This window comes from Triticum dicoccoides, chromosome 7B, assembly GCF_002162155.2.
Source record: "Triticum dicoccoides isolate Atlit2015 ecotype Zavitan chromosome 7B, WEW_v2.0, whole genome shotgun sequence".
In the NCBI taxonomy this organism is placed as follows: Eukaryota; Viridiplantae; Streptophyta; class Magnoliopsida; order Poales; family Poaceae; genus Triticum; species Triticum dicoccoides.
The window spans coordinates 705,697,177-705,703,507 of record NC_041393.1 but is presented as its reverse complement, the minus strand read 5'-3'; the positions used below and the strand labels follow the sequence as shown (position 1 = coordinate 705,703,507).

At 44.8% G+C, this 6,331-nt stretch overlaps 1 pseudogene; it reads left to right on the top strand.

Annotated features, from left to right (window-relative positions):
* The first annotated feature begins 1,857 nt into the window (after window positions 1-1,857).
* LOC119339464 lies at window positions 1,858-2,958 on the top strand (annotated as a pseudogene).
* The last annotated feature ends 3,373 nt before the right edge of the window (window positions 2,959-6,331 follow it).

The window sequence follows — 6,331 nt, the reverse complement described above, 5'->3', positions numbered from 1 at the left end:
GCCCACCAACGGTGCTAGACGCGCTGCCGGAACGGGGACAGGCGAGGAGACCTTTATTCCATCTTCAGGGAGTCGCCGCCGTCTCGTCTTCCTGAGCAGGACACAAACCCTAGCAAAACTGAAAGAAACGACTAAAAACGGAGCCCTCCCGCCGGCTCTTGCCAAGATCCACCGCGCCCCCATGGCCCTAGGGCCACCGGAGAGGAGGTGGACCTGCGGCGGCGACGGCGGGAGGCAGAAACCCTAACTTTTTTGTGGAGGAAGGAGGAGGCCACGTCTACTTAGAGCATCTCCAACAGGCGCCGAACGCGTGGCGCGCTAAAAACTTGTTTGCGGCGCACCCATCGTCAGGTTTGGCGCGGCGCACAGCGCTGGCTTCAGCAGCAGTGCGAAACTGCAGCACGCGCATAGCTCTAGCTGGCGCGCTAAAATGCAGCACGCGTGCTCTCGCACAAACTTTTTTTCGATAATTTTGTTCACAGAAAAAACGATACATAGTTCCAATGTTTTAAATAGCGGGCTGTGGAAAATAGCGGCGGACCTCCAAATCAGCTATAGCGGAGGTATAGCGGGCTAAAGCGGAGTTATAGCGGGCTATTTGTGAAGGCGACCATTAAACGGCACCCTGCTGAAAAGACTATAGCGGGCTATAGCGGAGCTATAGCCGGCTATTTAAAACTATGCATAGTTCATATCATAGATAAAAAACGATACAAAGATATTTTACATAGTTCATAGCATAGATAGATAGAACTACAGTGAACTAGATAAAAAAACTACGGTGCAACTTGATAAAACTACGGTGCTACTAAAACCTACTCCTAGTCGTCCTCATCATCATCATCATTATTATCCTTGGTGGTTTTGTCCGAGGTATCGAGCCCATTGTCATCCCAACGGTCATCATCAGGGGAAAAGATCGACGTTCCGCCTACCTCAACGATATCGCACTGCGATATGGCCAGTGCCTTGCGCCGACATCTGTCAGCACGCTCCGCGCGGCGCCTTGCCGTCCTCTCCGCCCGGAAGGCGTTCTCGGCGGTGACGTCCTCTGGGTGGCGCCGGCGCCACTCCGCCGTGGCTCGCTTGTCCTCCTCGGCGATGAGGAGGCGGTGCTGTTGTCGAAGGTGGTCCGCACGGTCCTGGTCCGTGATAAGACGAGGCGGAGGGGCGACGGCACGCGCCTGTTCGCGCGTGTAGACGTCATGAAAGTCCATCTGCGACGAAGGCCTCTCTAGGCGCCACGCTGACGCGTCGTACGCGCGGGCGGCCTCGTGCGCGGTTCGGAACGTGCCAAGGCCGAGCCGGACGTCGCCGGACCGGATCTCGGCGTAGTACCAGTCATTGGGGCGCTCGCGGCCGCCGCGGTAGCCTGAAAATCCCCGGCGGCGTGGCGGCACGATGGTGCGGTGGTGGTGGGGCGCTGGAAGCGGCAAGAAAGCGGTTGAAGCGACGAGGAGGCGGGGAAATGGGCGTGTGACGGTGTGGTGGAGCGCGTGGCGAGCGCCACATTTTATAGGCGCGCGCAAAGCGGCTCGCCAAATCTACCGCGTGAGCTGTCGCTATCTTCCGCACGTGCGCAATCGCTTCCCGCACGCGCTAGTTTTCCGCCTTCGCTGGAGCGCGTGAAAACTTGCCGCACGCGCTATAATGCCAGTTTACCGTGCGCGGGTCTGTTGAAGATGCTCTTACGCACATCCAAAATAGCCGACCCAAACAAAAATTCGAACAGAAAAAACCCTCGCCCCGCGATCCATGCACGGGGCTAACCACAACTAGGAGAAACTGTCAACGGCGCAGTGCTCCGCGTCCTTGGCAACCACGGCGAGAACGTTCGTGGACATCAGACGCGAGGCGATGGTGGAGGAGGAACTGCTGGTGGAGGTGGAGGTCTCCTTCCTGCTCACCACTCCCCCGCAGGTCTCTGGCTTCATCGTCCACATCGGGGACAACGGCCTCTCGTACGGTGCAGACGTCGTCAGCACCGACGGCGAAGCCGTTCTGCTAGAGATCACAATGGCCAAATTCTGGCCGGGACGCTATTTCGTGTACAGGGCCGGCCGAGGGGGCCCGCCGTCGCTCGAGGCACTCCCTAACCCACCTCTGGACAGATTCCACCCCACCCACGAGGTCGGCATCATCAGCCACGCCGAGGGCTACGTCGTGGCCGCCATGGTGCTGAATCACTACATCGGTGGCGTTTTTAACCCTAATTACGAGTTCTTCCGCTACTCGTCCCACACCAGGACATGGAGCACCAAGGTGATCCCGTTTGATCGCACCAGCGCCACTGACCTGGGTCATGTCTGTGGCCATACGACCAACAAGGTGATCACAGTGGGAGGGGATTCAATCGGGTGGGTCGATCTTTGGCGTGGTATACTTGTTTGCAACATGCTCGACGAGGACCCGGTGGTGCGTCTCTTGAGCCTCCCTGGCCGGATGCCCACGAACGCGCGGCCCTTGGGAACATGGTCTGCTTCTGCTAGGTCGTATAGGGACGTGATATGCGTTGGCAACACACTCAGATTTGTTGAGTTAGAGTATCACGAAGATGACGGCGACTGTGGTTGGAAGGCAACTGCTATGGAGAAGAACCTTGGTTCTGCTGACTGGAACACAAGCTTTGCTGTAGACAGTGGTGACGTCCTTTTAACCGATCAAAGTTAGGATTTGTTGTCAGACGATGATGAGGAGCGACTTTCCTTGAGGAATTTGCTGTCTTCTGCTCCTACCCTTGGCATAGATGATGGCAGTCTTTACATCATGTCCCGGGCATATGGAAGCGATGAGAAGCCAATTGGTTTGTTTGCTGCTATTGACATGAAAAAGATGGACGCGAGGCTTGTGTCCTTTTCCATGGAGAGGATGACATATATTAATCCAAACTATTGTTCATGTACCTTGCCGCGCTACTTCAACAATACCATTGGTAATATTTATGTTGTGTTTTTTTAATCAGCTTTGGGCATGGACGCATTTTCTCTAGTTTAATTCATTTACTTTGTCCAGGTATCTCAGATTGCTAGGTTGGAGAACAACTCGTTCAGTGGAACAAATTTATTTATCTACTCCCTCCGTCCCATAATATAAGAATGTTTTTGACACAAGTGTAGTGTTACAAATGTTCTTATATTTTGGGACGGAGGGAGTAATTAACATCAACTCACATATTTGCACGGTCAACTGTTTCTTTGTTCTGTTCATAAAAATTGCAGGTGGATCGGTTTGGTTAAAATAGCGGTGCTCCGGGATATCCTTGCTCGGGCTGTGCATTTGAAAACCGAACCGAAAAACCATACCGAAAATAAACCAAACCGAACAAATTTTATGGTTTTTATGGTTTATGGTTTCGGTATGGTATGAACTTTTCATATCAATTTGAACTTTGGTTTTTATGGTATATACCGAAAAACCAAACGGTTAACCGAATAAACCGAAGTAAAAAATAAAAAATATATTTCTTGAGATGAACAACCATACAAGTTGTCATTTTTCTTGTACATGAGTCAAATTCACAACTAAGCACGTAATTTTTTCTTGTAACATAGTCATTTTTCTCTTTTTAAAATGCTAAGCACGTCCATAACCATCAACAAATGAATTAATGCACGCATCTGTACTTATATATATAGTTATGCACTATTTGTGTAAAATAGTATGTGTTTTGAGTCATAAATTTGCAAATTATTATTCATCATTGTCAAATTCGCGTCAACTTTGGTTTTTATGGTATATACCGAAACCATACCGAAATAATTTGGTATATAGCGAAACCGAACCGTGTTTTAATTTCATACTGTATTTACTGAAGTATTAATACCATACAAACCGAAAAATGTATAAACCAAACCATGTAAACCGAATAAACCAAACGCACAGGGTGAATCCTTGCCGCCATTCAGACGCTCACGTCATTAGGTATTTACTAGGTGTGCTTCTGGAGATATTGTTTTTATCAGAGCATGGATTTGTTACTATGTGTAATGTTATGTGTTATAATGGTTATTATGTTGCTTGGAGCCTACATATACCACTATCAACATATGCCCTTGAGCCTCTTGATCCTTAGTTCATCAACAATAGAAATGTGAGAACATATTTAACTGCAAAGTACACATTATTTATATCATTTGTTGCAGATGAAAAACTGAAAATGCTTAAAGGCCGGATATAGCACAACTGAGTGTTTGCTCCATCTCTATCGCGATGCTCAACCAGGTTAGTGCAAATTGCCACATTATATACTTTATTTCAAAATTGTAAATCCATCACCAAATCTTAAAATTCTTGTCTGATGTAGATGGCCGATGGTATTAATTCTTATGCTGACAATGTATGCACAACCAGCATTCGAGACCATGTCCGCCCTTGAAGTGTATGTATTACTACAGTAAACTATTTACTATGTAATTACATTTTTAATAAGCCTCTCAATTCATATAGTGGGCCATAATTTTTGAATACCAATCTTCTGCTTGTAGATGCACTTCCCTTGTGCGTGATAAACCTTCATCATTTATTGACAAGGATGAGTATGAAATAGTCGACATGGTACACATCCAAATATCGTCTATCCTAGCATTGGCATGGAGGTACGTAGACATAAGGACTACTTGGTATTATTTCGGTGTTTCACCTACAACCTAAAGATCCTCATTTTGTCTCCAGTCTTGTAAAGGCATTGCTGCCCAAAGCATTGGATGATCCACTTTATCGGCTCCGATGTGTGGATAGGACTATTGAGTATGGAGAACTGCCACTGGCAAAGTACTTGAGGCGCCTTGCCCCATTAGAGCGTGGTCCTAAGGTTCATCGCCGCTTAGTATTGTACAAATGCGGTATGGAAGAATGACACCAATCTTAATTTTATAGTAGTAGTAAGATGCTCGTATAGTGATATATTATTATATAGTTTTTTGCGGACCATATAATATATAGTTGACACATATAATTTATTAATGGTTGTATGCATGACCGACTGTTATATGTATTATATAGTTTTTTTTGCCCCCTACTCCCGGCTCATATAGAGTGGGCTAGGAGGGGATACCTTAACGGGGTTATATAAATGATACTGAAGGCCGTATGCATGATCGACAGTTCATGACTATTACTGCTTATAACTATCATATTTACGTAGATTATACAACCTTAACAACGAAGGTGAGAAAGACATCGTGAGGGGCATGATATCCTAGGATGCATCCAACTGAAGGCGGTCCGACTGCTCTCGTCTTCCTGGTTACTGATTGTCTCATCCGGACCTCCCGGGTATCCGCTCGGATATCTGTTACATTGGCTTACTGGACCGTATTCTTGATTGACTTGGATCTTAGGCTGGGCCATATGTGAACTTGGGCCTACCCCTTAGGTATAACTCCGTCAGCACCCCTATTTCCAATTATTATTTTTCTTTAAATAAAGTTCAAGGTTTCAAAGAAATTCTGAATTTTTGAAAATGTTCAGGAATTTGGACGCAAATTCGAGTTTTTTTTGTTTTCCGTAAATCAAAAAGTGTTCGCGATTAAGAGAATAATTTGAAAACAATCATGAATTTTTAAAAATCTTCATGTATTCAAAAATAATTTTTAATTCAGACATATTTGTGAATACGAAAAATGTTCATAAATGTCAAAAAGGTTCAAAAATTAGTAAATATTTATAACTTTCAAAAAATGTTCATGAAGTTCTAAAACTGTTTGTGAGAAAATGTTCACAAAGTTCAAAAAATGTATGAAAGTTTAAGAAATGTTCATGAATTTCAGAAAATGTTTCTCAATATGAAAAAATGTTCATTACTTTTAAATATTCACGAGTTTGAAAAAATTGTTGACGGATTTTAAAAATTGTTCACAACTTTTCAAAATATTCAAGAATTTGAAAATTATTCATGATTTCCAAAAAAATGCGAATTTTTGTATTGTGAATTTGAAAAAAAAAAGGAAAGTAAAAATATAAAAGAAATTAAAAAATAAAAGAAAAAAGAAAAAAACAAGGGGAATAAAATTGAGTGGGGAAAACCTGGAATGGGCTGGCCCATATAGAAGACGTGGTACACGGAGGTTAGGCATTTGGTCCCTATTCCTGACCTATGCGGGAACATGATCCGCCGTACAGGAACCTTTCTAAATCTCTAATATCAGTTTCTTCAGAAAAAGATTCATCCGTTCATCCTTTTTTTCTGGGTCACGTCTACGATTCTACCTATTGGGGCATTGGGCCAACTTTCACTTCTACCAAAAAAGCTTCCTTAATAATTAAATAGAACCACCTCACTAAATAGACAACGAACAAATACTAGTGTGGGGTGTGGCTATAATCTAGCAAT